Raw genomic sequence first — 13,565 nt, 5'->3', positions numbered from 1 at the left:
GTTCATATTTTTCTTCATGATGAAAAATATATGTGGCTTGCAGAGGATTCCTATATACAGAAAATCATTTCCTATAGCTTATATGTCTGACACTACAGTGGTACTCAAATGTGAAAGCACTTTGAAAACAAATGATGCCTTATTTTAAAGCACCCATTCCCTCCTCCCAAGATTTACTAAATGAGAGTGTTCAAAGGTTAAGACCAGAGATTCTGTCTCCAATCAAAGCAAAATGACACCCCAGAAGTGATTTCGATATACAGGTAAATTTGGGAACATTATTTCCACAAGAAATAATGAATCTAAATTATATGGATTAAGGGCTGACAATTAGTCAATTTCTAATTAAAATTTCCAGGAAGATCCAGGTCTTAATTAAAACTTTGCAGAATATTTTATGATAGTAGGTGGGTTTCTAAATACAGTTTAACTTTACTTTTTCTCATCTATAAATTAGAGAATATAAAAACACCCATTTCCTGTACAATTTTTATGAGAACATTTTCTTTGAAATATGAAGGCTTAAGTGTTCCTAACATTGGTTTTAAATAAGCATTATTCACCAGTATACACATTGCATGTTGTATATGAATTATCTGTGTCCTTATCTAAGGTCAGCCCCTCTACCTGATCACTAGATCCTTCTCCTTCTTGTCTACTCAGGAACATCATTCAGATATTCCTTGTCTCTATTCGGCATCATGATTGTTATCGACTTTATCGAATACTCTCATGAACACACTCATGTGCTATAGTATCTCTGAATAAATAAATTATCTTAACTACATATCCTTTCTTAGCTGCATCCCATTTCCTGCTTCCCTTAAAAATAAAATTTCTTCATATAGTTATCTATATTTTTATCTCCAAATTTTCTCTTCCAGATTCCTCATACCTAACATTCCATCAAACACTCATCTCCATGTAGGTTATACCTGTAATTATATAACTTAGTAAATTAGTCCTGTGACTTATCTTAATGGAAACAGTGTTCACTCTCTGTGAAATATCTTCTCTTGGCTTCCAGGGCATGACAGTCTTGGTTCCTGCCTTACTACACTGACCATTCCTTCTTAGTTCCCTTTACTTGCTTTTCCTCATGTTTCCAATGTTTTAATGCTGGGATTCTTCAAAGTTCAGTCCATGGCCCTCCTCTCTTCTCTGTCTGTTTACAGGATACTCTTACCTAGTCTCATGGCATTATGCAGATGACTTCCAAATTTAAATGTCCAACTTGAACCTGCCACGTAAATTCCAGACGTGTCAATCCAACTCTCTAACTGACCTCTCCATTTGATGTCTAATAATCATCTCAGATTTGACTTGTCCTAAACCAAGTTCTTGATACTTCTCCCAAAATTTTGCTCCTCCCACAGTCCTCCAGATCTTAGCAAACAATAACTCTGTTTTTTTTTTGTTTGTTTTTTTTGAGATGGAGTCTTACTCTGTCACCCAGGCTGGAGTGCAGTGGCGTGATCTCGGCTCACTACAACTTCTGCCTCCTGGGTTCAAGCGATTCTCCTGCCTTAGCCTCCTGAGCAGCTAGAACTACAAGCGCGTGCCCCCACACCCAGCTAATTTTTTTGTATTTTTATTAGAGGCGGGGTTTCACCATGTTAGCCAGAATGGTCTCGATTGTTCTGGAGTCTTTCTCTAATACACTACATACAATCTATAGGCAAATTCTGTTGGCATCGCCTTTGAAATCTACCCCAAATCTTACTATTTTTACAGCACTTCAACCACTAGTACCTTATCAAAAACCACTTCTATATTTTTTGTAAATTATTGGAACAGCCCTTTACCTGGTCTTCCTGTTTCTGCCTTTTGCATCTCTTCTTCCTTCCTCTCCTCCACACATACCACTAAAATCACAACATTGCAACTACAGTAATAAATACATCACTTCTCTGCACAAAAGCTTCTGGTGGCTTCCCCCCTCACTCAGGAAGTCTTTATAGTACTCCGCAAGATCACTTTCTGGCCTTTCCTGTTGGACTCATTTTCTATTTCTACCTTGCCCACTCTGTTGCAGCCACACTCTCCTCCCTGCTGATTTGTGAACACACTGACCATGCTCTTGCTTCAAGAAGACTTACATTGCTGTTCCCTCTGCCGGGAGGACAGTTCCTCTAGTATCCACTCACCTCATTCAGTTTCTGCACAAATGTCACTTTTACAATAAAGTCATCCCTAAAGAACTAATTTAAAATTGTACCCTACTAAAAAGCAATCCGCTTACCTCACTTAGAACACTCTAAAAGTGCTCTAAAGGACTAAATTAGCAATTTAGCCCTTTAGTACCCCACTGATTAGCAATCCCCTTACCCCACTTAGAGAGTGCTCTACTAGTACTTTAGATAGTAGCATCTAAACAGTGATGCTACTGTCACACTAAAAGTCACCATCATAGGTAGGTACATACATTTAAATCAAATAAACTTAATCACCTAATTAGAACATTATATTTCATCTACGATATCCACATATTCAACAGGTATTTATTGACCATGTTGTACAATTTTCTAGGTACAGAAGATACATCACTTAACAAAGCAGATCACTACACTTGGTTACTTGGAGTTTATATTTGAATTGGTAAAATATATGGCAGAAACTAAAAGTGCTGAAAAGTACTAAATTAGTAATGAGTAATTTACTGATTAGCAATCCTCTTACCCCACTTATAGAGTGCTCTTCTAGTTCTTTAGATAGCAGCATCTAAACAGTAGCATCTAAACCCCTTGGGATTGCTAATTACCCTACTTTAGGAGGTAATTACATGAGGAGGGCGAAGCCCTTATGGAAGGAATTAGAGTCCTTATAAAAGAACTTGAGACAGTGGGTCCACTCTCTTTTGCTCTTCCACCATGTGAGGACACAGCATTCAAAGCACCACCTTGGAATCAGAAACAAGGCTCTCACCAGACACCAAACCTGCCTGCCCCTTGATCTTGGACATCCAGCCTTCAGAACTATGAGAAGTACATTTCTATTATTTATGAATTACCCAGTCCGGTATTTTACTATAGCAGCATAAAGAGACTGTGATAGAAGGTATGAATTTTTGTTCTAAACGAGGACTGGGGGTGGTAGGAATTTGAAAACAACGCTAATACAACAAATCAGTTAGATTGCTTCTAGCTATTTTATTCTTCTTTCATTAATTAGTAATTCCAATCCACCTCTGGGTCTGAAGTTTTGCAGGTAAAACAAGTTCCTTTTAGATATTTTCCTCTGAAAAGAATTGGGGAAATGTTGAAAAGTAAAAGGAAAAGGGAAAGGAGTGATCCTGACATTTACGAATTTGTGATATTATGTACTGAAATGATAAGCTGATTGTATATTTCTGCCTAGTCTGCATATAGGGAGGTTACTCAGGTAAACTACTACTGTTGCTTATTGAATTATCCCAGTGTCACTTCTCCCTACAACACACGTGGCATCATAATGACATGATGGTGTCACTCTGCCATCTCGAATAAGTAATCAAAGAAACCAGGATGTGAGTTATAATGAGACTGTTGCCAAAGTATGGAATTTCTTATGAGTAATATGTTTTTTGTTTGTTTGTTTAAATTTGGTTTGGGGGGAAAATTATATATTCTGCATTGATAAGTTAAACAAATTATGTTTTTTATTCTATTATAATAAATATTTTTATTATCTTAAAGATTGCTTTTTTATAAGATAAAATAACAATTGTAACTCAAATAATTTAGTTTTAAGTATCTAAGCTTTTTATTAATGTAGAAGAATCAGAGATAAATAGATAAGGAAAGGGGATTGTCCCCCAGATTTTTTTTTTTTTTTTCTGTGATCTTGGCTCACTGCAACCACTGCCTCCTGGGTTCAAGCGATTCTCCTGCCTAAGCCTCCTGAGTAGCTGGGATTACAGGCTTCCGCCACCACACCCAGTGAATTTTTGTATTTTTAGTAGAGACGGAGTTTCACCACGTTGGCCCAGCTGGTCTCCAACTCCTGACCTCATGATCTGCCTGCCTCGGCCTCCTAAAGTGCTGGGATTACAGGCGTGAGCCATCGCGCCCAGCCAGGATTATATATATATATATATTTTTTTAGAAAAATAGACAATACCTATCACACAGGATAGGATTATTATAAGAAGGCAATGATGTAACATTTGAAAAGAATTTTGTAAATGTATTATTACTATACTGTGAATGCTTGATAGAAAAAGAAAGAACAAATGAAAGAAAGAAAACTATTACTAGAATAATAGTTGTTCCTTATCTACACCATCCAGAAAGTTTCTGTAACACAGTGAGAACTTCAGTGTCATTTTACGTACTAAATCATGGAGACAATTCAAAACCACACCAAACATACTCATTTAAATATCATGATCTCTTGGTTTTAAAAGTTTGTAAGATAACTCAAATTAGCCAATTTTAAGTTTAAACTAAAATAATATATATAATTGTTTTAATCTAATATAATTTCTAAAATTTTAGGAAGTACAGTAAAATCCATGGAATTGGATGTTAAGTTTATTAGTATATTTTAAAGGAATATCTGCAGAGCAGAAAAATACACAAAGACTAGTTAATCTTTTGTAAACTTCTACTGCCACTTCTCAAATATAAATTAAATTTTTAAAAAATTTTGTTTAGAAAGTGTCAAAAATTGTTAATAAGAAAAGTCACTGATAGGATTGGAACATGTTACTTATGTTAATAGTGCATACTTTAATGCTTAACATCAGGTTGCTATAATTTAAACATGTCCCTCAAAGTTCATGTGTGGAAAACTTAATCCCCATTGCAACAGCATTAGGAGGAGGATCCCAATAAGGGGTGATTAGGTCATAAGGGCTTTGCCCTTATGAATGCATTAATGTTGTTATTGCTAGAGTGGGTTAATTATCTTGAGGGTAGGCTTGTTAAAAGGAAGTTAAAACCCCTCTTTATCTCTTGCTTTCCCAAATTCTCTCTAGCCCTTCCACCTTCTGCCATGGGATGGCACAGCAAGAAGGCCCTCATCAGATACAGGCCCCCCAGCCTTGGTTTTCCAGTCATTAGAACTGTACGAAATAAATGTCTTTTCCTTATAAATTACTTAATCTGTGGTATTCAGTTATAGCAACACAAAATGGACAAAGACACAGGTGTTACTTTTCTGCATTATTTTTGGATCTCATCCTGAGGTAAGATAGCAATAGCTGTATCATTAGTGAGTCAACTCAGTTCGCTAACAGCATGACAGTAAGAAATAAAACCACTCATCACAACAAAATGGGTAATCTCACCTGTGAAGAAGCTAACTCTCCCAAAGTGGTAAGGAAAATAAAGCTTCTGTGCAACTAGATAACATCCAAATATAGACAAAATGAGAAAAATGTGGTTGGTAGAAAATTCAAATTAAAGTGATTTTTCAAATATTCTAAGATGCAATGTACTTTTATTTCTGGAATATCATTTTTTGAAACACAGTAGTGCATACTCTGCCAAGGATGAGACAAGCAAATGCTCTTTATCTAGCTTATCTAAATAACCTATATATAATAGCTTATGATATAATGTAATATAAATAACCCAATATATAACCTATGATAATTATAACCCAGAATAATTAAAACTGTTGACTTTTTCAAACCAAGAAATTCATACAGGAGTTTTAAAATACTATATCATAATTACACATTGAACATGAAATGTGCAGAGCTGTTTATTCATTGTAAAATTTTGTATTAATTTATTTTTCTATGGTAGTTTGAGAAATTCATTGTAAATACAGGCTTCAAATTATATTAATTTTCAAGTTCTTTTCTAAAAAATACTTTCTTCTACATAAATCTTTATTAAATGTATGCAGCTTTGTGATAAACACTGTAGGGGTATAGAAGTATGTAAGAGTTGCTTTTGTCACCAGGAACTTTCAGTCTAGTAAAAAAAAAAAGCAAACATGAAGGATGTGGGTTAGTAAATAAATAACAATAAAGTAAATAAAACTCGGCTCAAACAGGCACACTAAGCCCAATTCAAGGATCCAGGAGTCATAATATATATTTGTCACAGTGGCTTTTCTATAGGAGTTCACCTGCTATTGGGGGAGATAGATTGATAATACAGATCATTCTAGTGTAAAGCAGTAATTTACAAAACAGAGGTGAGCACGAGGTAATAAATCCTTCATTTACAGAGTGTTTTCTGAGAATTTATGAAGATATGCTTTCAAATTATACACTAACATTTGTGATCATTTTTAAACGAAAGCACATGAATTAGCCATGGATGATGCTACAAGCTTTGGCCTTGGTGGGAGAAAATACAATTTCTGTTAATTTCAGTAATTTCACCAAGTTTTATGATATTGAGCCAGTTCCTGTAACCTCTTCATCATTTCCTTCTACATAAAAACAAAGGTTTTGCTTGACTGGGGTTCTAAATATGGGATCCACTGACAGGAAGAAGTCTGTGGGTAGAGTTCACAGGGTCTATAAATTGGAATGGAAAAACAAAATCATATTCACTAACTTCTAATAGACATTTAGCATTTCCTTTCATTATGAATGTGCATGGCTAATCATAGAAGGATTTGCAGCACCTCCAAATTTGACACCATGAGACGTCACAGTCACAGGTATTTTCATATGACATTATAGAATTGCAGATACTTCAAAATGTTAATGAGATAACATTATTTTACCCTGTTATACAATATTTTAATATGTAACAATATGTATTGCAATATCACAAATTAGGTTTTTAAAGAATATTTTGATAATTATATTTCAGTGTTGTTGGATTATTTATAATTCCATGTATACATTCTATGCATGTAAGAACATTATTTTGAAAAACGGGTTCACCAGACTTCCAAAAGGGTCAAAAAAAAAGGAAGTCAAAAATTCCTGCTGTATACAATCTTGAGGACTCAGTACAAATATATAATATTTTCAGCACTAATTATTATCTAGGGCATTTACACTTTGCTATTCTCACCATGCAATAATTTCTAAGAGTGTTAAGGCAAAACAGAGGGGGGCCTGAGGTATTATATATAGTCTTGATTCTGGAAACCTAGAAGTCTTGGAAGTAATTCTACTCTTAACTAGTAGTTCTCTGTCTATGGATTGGTGTTTTTCTAGAATGATGTTTCAATGGTAAAATTTATAGTAATTTAAATCTGTTCTTTGGGAGAGTTGTGAAAGGTTTTTTATTTTACCGTGTTGTTAGAATGTTAGTCCTTTTCTTTCTTGTAAGATGAATACTACAGACATTGTTTACATGGCACTTCCTAGCCTGTTTAAGGCTGTAAAGACTAGAATATATGATGAATTTTTACGGCTTTTAGCATATTCTAGGGGTGTAAAGCATCTGAACATGAAAATTGAAAACAACAGCAAGGAAAACTGACAAGCAATGCAGCCACATTTTGTAGAATTTCTGTGTGCATTTTTTTTCAAGAACGCCTGTTGTTAGTTTAGACACTCATGTGTCTAATCCATTTTGGTTTTCTGACTTCTTGGCCTGGCTTCACCAATGTTCCTGTGACCAGTCACCTAATTTCACCTTTGGGATCACCTCTTCCTGACACTAGATATCAAGCAGCCTGACAAAAAACTTTAGAAAATACTTAGGAAAGCTTCTTAGTTAGAGAGTTTTATAGTGGATAAAGACTTTAGTGAAGGCTCTGAGAAATTACAATACTTGGAAAATTAGAGGATGCAGTTGAGGATTTCCCAGGACTTAAATGTTCAATGACTGCCCTGCTGGATTTCAGACTTGCATGGGCTTGTAGTCCCTTTTATTTGGCTAATTTCTACCACTTGGAATGAGTGTATTTACCCAATGCCTGTACCTCTATTGTATCTAAGAAGTAACTAACTTGCTTTTGATTTTGTAAGCTCACAGGCAGAACGGTCTTGCCTTGTCTCAGATGAGACTATGAACTTGGACTTTTCTGTTAATGCTAAAATTGATGTAGAAAATTTCTTGATCACTTTGCCAGCCAGGACCTCCAGCTGGCGACATACACCCCCACCCCCTGCCTGGGCCTCACTTGGCCCTGGGCCTGCAGCTGGAGGCACCTTGCCCACTCATCTCCCCTTGGCTAATATTGGCTGGCAACCAGCTCAGTCTGAGGATGGGCTGGGAACACCTCGGCCCACATATATTATACCTTGTACCCACATATGTTGGTTCCTGAGCTCTTGTCCCATGTCCAAGAAGACTGAGGATATGCTGACAGCTGAAGGGTTAGTATGGGTGGAGAAGAATTTTATTGAGTGATGGAACAGCTCTCAGCAGAGAGGAGAAGCAGCAGGGGGTGGTGCCCCACCCCTGCAGTTGGGTGGTTTTGTTTTCTCATTGTGGCTGGGTCTGGAGCTTTTCATAAACTCTGAATGGCAAGTGTGTGCTAATTGGTTTGTGAGTATGCAAAAAAGGTTAAAGTGAAGACATCACTCAAAGGAGGGCAAGACAGTGTAGAAAACCAATTAGGAAAGAGTAGGTTTATGTAAAACAGGTGAAGGGTGGGGATCAATCAGAGCAAAGTATGCCAAGTGGGAAGACAGGTTCTCAACATGGTCTGAGGATTTAGCTTGGCTTTCAGGCTTTAAGCTGTCTTCAGCTTGGAGGTGGGGATTCACTGGGGACCTACCCCTATCTGCCTAGGCATTTGACTGCCTCCTGTTACTATCAAAATGAGTTAAGACTTTGGGGAACTGTTGGGAAGGCATGATTGTGTTTTGAAATGTGAGGACATGAAATTTGGAAGGGGCCAGAGACAGAATGATATGGTTTGGCTGTGTCCTCTCCAAAATCTCATCTTGAATTGTAGTTCTCATAATCCCCACATGTCATGGGAAGAACCAGATGTAAGGCAATTTAATCATGGGGACAGTTACCTTCATGCTGTTCTTGTGACAGTAAGTGAGTTCTCAAGAGGTCTGATGGTTTTATAAGGGGCTTTTTCCTCTTTTGCTCAGCACTTCTCCTTGCTGCTGCCATGTGAAGATGGACATGTTTGCTTCCCCTTTCACCATGATTGTAAGTTTTCTGAGGCCTCCCCAGCCATGCTGAACTGTGAGTCAATTAAACTTCTTTCCTTTCTTTTATAAATTACCCAGTCTCAGGTATGTCTTTATTAGGCACATGATAATGGACTAATACAACTATTTTATTAATAAGTAATCGAGTAATCTCTTTTTGAGACAAGGTCTTGCTCTGTCAACTGGGCTGGTGTGATCACAGCTCTCATGCAACCTCCACTTCTGGGGCTCAAGCAATCCTCCCACCTCAGCCTCTTGAGCACCTGGGACTAGAGGCTTGCACCACCACACCCAGCTAATTTTTCTTTATTTATTTTTATTTTTTTTGTAGAGGTGTGATTTCTCCACATTTTTTAGGCTGGTCCTGAACTTCTGGGGTCTAGTGTTCTGCCTGCCTCGACGTCTCAGTGCTGGAATTACAGGCCTGAGCCACTGCAACTGGCTAGCTTGTAGTCTCTTGAAGTACAGAATTGAAACTGGCAAAACAAATTGGCTACAGGTTTTTAGACTGGAATAAATTAATATATATTATTAAAAAGATCATATTGTCCCATTATTAAAAATTATTTGAAAATAAAGTCAACCATAATCCCAAACCACTGATGACCCATTTACTTCTTAAATTATTATTTTCACTTTCTGATTTTTAGTCAAGGATATTTTTGCAAAGTTTATTTATTTATTTTCATCATTTAGGTATCAGAGCAAGTATTTCAATCTTCACAGGGTTTACCTCTACCTTAGCTAAAGAGTAAATCTCTGTTACTCTCTCATTGTCATGCTTCCTTACATTTCCTCATTTGTTTTCCTTTATAAGACCTTTAATATGTAAAATAATTACTATTTTATGGTTGCTATTTCCTCAGTTGACATTATCTCTATGACAGCAGGAATGTTGCTTATGTTTCCAGATATAGTAATAGAAATAATGCCTATCCTATAATATATAATAAATAAATTACTGAGCGAATGAATGAAAAAATCAGAAAAGCTATCATAAATTAAGGGCTGATACTAAAGGTATAAGCTAGCAATTCATATAGCAGTAAAGACTGAAGTCCTTAGATTTCCAATGATTAGAAAAAATATCTATACTCCAAGGATAATTCTTAGAAAATACCCACCTTTCTTTGAAGGATGGAAGTATATTTTTATTGTTTAATGTTATCACATTGTATAAAATATACTACAATGTGTTAATTTATTGTTTCAGTGATGACCATTTGGCACAGTTCCAATTTGAGATTATTTATGAATAAGATTTCTATGAATATACACACATTTATAAACGTTTGTGTGAACATTTTATGGACATACTGTTTTGAAGGGTAAATGCCAAGGAGTTGAATGCTAGCTTATAGCATTGGTGTACCCTCACCTTTGTAAGAAACTGCCATATATTTATCCAGAATAATTGTATCATTTTACATTCCCTGTAGAGTACGAAATTTCCAGTTGTTCCACATCCTCACCAATACTTGACACTGCAACATTTCTTTAACTATTTGTGTAGATAAAAGCTATTATCTCTTTATGAAATAATATCTCTCTGAGGAATAATGATGTCAAACACTTTTTTATGGGTTTATTGATTATTTTTATATAGTAATTTGAGAAGTATCGAATAAAATATTTTTTCTATTGTATTTTTGTTGTTTTTTAAAATTATTAATTTATATATGTTTTTGTACATTCTGGATGCAAAGCATTTATCAGCATATATTTTATATATAATATATAATATATAATAATATATAATATATAAATTATATATATACACACACATATACTGAGAATAGAATGTTTTCTTCCAGTATGTGCATTGCCTGCTTATTTTTTTACTGTGTGTCTCTTTAAGGATAGATATATTCAATTTTGATGAATTTAAATTTACCATTTCCTTATAATAAGGATAGTGCTTTTGTCCTATATAAGAAATTTTTATTTAACCTACAGTTGTAAAGTTACTCTTACTTTTTATAGAAGGATTATGACCTTAGCTATGATTCTTTTAACTCTATTATCCACCTCAAATTAAATTTTGTCTATCAAGTAAAATAGAGTTCAAAGTCCATTTTTTTCCATATGGATATCCATTTGTTACAGCAGCATTTGTTGAAAAGACTTTCCTTTTCTCACTGAATTACACTGGCTCCTTTGTCAAAAATCAGTTGACTATATATGTGTGATTTCTATCCCTGTTTCTGATTTTAAGGAGAAAGGATACATGCTAGCATTAAGGGTAATGTTATCTATAGATTTTTTTTTCATAGATGTCTTTTCTAAAAGAGAAGATATTGTCTATTCCTAGTTTACTAAAAGATCATTATAGCGAATGGCTGCTGAATTTTGTCAATTGCTTTTTCTGCTTTTAGTGATTAATCATATGATTTTCCCCTTTATTCTATAATGTGATGATTTAAACATTAATTAATTTTTGAACCTAGGATTTCATGAAGAATTTTTGTGTCTATGCTGGTCTTGTTTTTGTTTTGCTATTATAATGCATTCTCTAGTTTTCTTATTAGAGTCATCATGGATCATAAAATGAATAAAGAAATGTTACTTCTTCCTTTTTCATTTTCTGAAATAATTTGTATAAGATTGATGTTGTATCCTACTTTAATGTATGATGGAATTGACTGGTCAAGGGAAATGGGACCAGAGTTATTTTAAGTTTTTTTTTTTTTAATGAAAAATTCTATTTTTTAACAAGAAACTTTTCCATTTCTTCTTGGTATTAAATACATTGCTATAAAGTTGTCTCTTATGTTTTTCTTCCTTTTGATGTCTGTGGAATCTGTGGAAATGTCCTTTCTTTCATTCTTAATATTGCCATTTGTGCTCTTTTTATTATTTGATTAGTTTTGCAAGGGCTATGACAATTGTATTAATTTTTTTTGTTTACTTGGTGATCTTTTTATTGATTTCCTATCTGCTATTGTATTGATTTCTACATTCAAGTTTATTTTTCCTTTCTTCTGTTTACTTTGGACTTAATATTCTTTGTTTCTCCAGCTTTTTAAGTTGGAAGCTTAGAATTTTGTATTTAAAATATTTAATATACCCATTACATATTATAATTATTTCTATAAATATTGCTTTATCTAACAAATTTTTACATGTTTTGTTTTAATCCTCATTCAGTGCTAAATATTTTCTTCTTTCCCATGTAAACTTTTCGTTCTTAACAAATGTAGAAATGTGTTTATTAATTTTTAAGTATTTGGATATTTTATAAATATTATTGAATTTTATTTATTAGGGGTTATTAAAAAACACACTCTGCCTGATTGTAAGCCTTTGAAATTTCCTGAGACTTCTATTATGGCCCAATTTGTTCATCTTGGTCAGTGTTCCATGTGAAATTGAAAATAATGTGTATTCTGATGTTGATGGGTGTAGAGCTCTGTAAATTTCATGAAGTGAACTCTTTATTTCTGATATAATTTTTTCAATTCTGAAATTTCCATTGAAGTCTTTTTTATTATTTACTCTTCTCTGTTGAAATTACCTGTTTATGCATTAGTCCACCTGTAACACTAGATGCTTTAATATACCTACCATTGTTATCTTACAATTTTTCCTTTCTAATTCTAACATCTGGACCATCTATGGATCACATTGTATTGACTATTTTACTTTTGATAAGTCTCTTTTTCCTACTTCATTGTGTCTCTCAAAAGGTACATATTTGCCAAAATTTATCTTTACATCTTGTGATGGTTAATACTGAGTGTCAACCTGATTGGATGCTAAGTGTTGATCCTGGGTGTGTCTGAGGTTGCTGCCAAAGGAGATTAATTTAACATTTGAGTCCGTGAGCTGGGTAAAACAGACTCATCCTTAATCTGGGTGGGCACCATCTAATCAGCTGCCAGCACAGCTTTGATAAAAGCAGGTAGAAGAACATGAAAAGGCTAGACTGGCTTAGCCTCCCAGGCTATACCTTTCTCCCAGCGTGGATGCTTCCTGCTCTTGAACATCAGACTCTAGGTTCTTCAGTTTTGGACTCGGACTGGCTTTCTTGCTCCTCAGACTGCAGACAGCCTATTGTAAGACCTTATGATTGTGTGAGTTATTACTCCTTAATAAACTCCATTTTTTATATACATGTATCCTATTAGTTCTGTCTCTCTAGAGAACCCTGATTAATATACATCTTAAAACAATGAGTAGAAATGGAAATGAATGAACTATTTCCCCCAGAAAAGAGCATATCTCTTGCTCTCTCAGGCTGCTAATGAAGGAGGATGAGCCACTTTAATTGGTGATTTTGCTCAGCCTTGGATTTATTGCACCATTAGATCGATTCAGTTTACCTCTGTCCTTATATTTAAAAGGTGTGGTATTAAGACATTTTATTTGTTAGGTTTTGGGTTGTGAGCCCTAGTGAGATTTTCAGATTTCTTGATGCTTTATAACCTAATTAGCAGTTTACTGATTTGTCAAAGATCTCTCTCTCTCTCTTTCTCTCTGTCTCTCTCTCCTTTATATCACAACCAATAGTTTTTTGACTTGCTGGGGAATTCTCTTTACTTTCCAGCCC

Source organism: Hylobates moloch, unplaced genomic scaffold (genome assembly GCF_009828535.3).
Source record: "Hylobates moloch isolate HMO894 unplaced genomic scaffold, HMol_V3 SCAFFOLD_15, whole genome shotgun sequence".
NCBI classification, from domain to species: Eukaryota; Metazoa; Chordata; class Mammalia; order Primates; family Hylobatidae; genus Hylobates; species Hylobates moloch.
The sequence above is the reverse complement of the archived record's forward strand: the minus strand, read 5'-3'. Positions refer to the sequence as shown.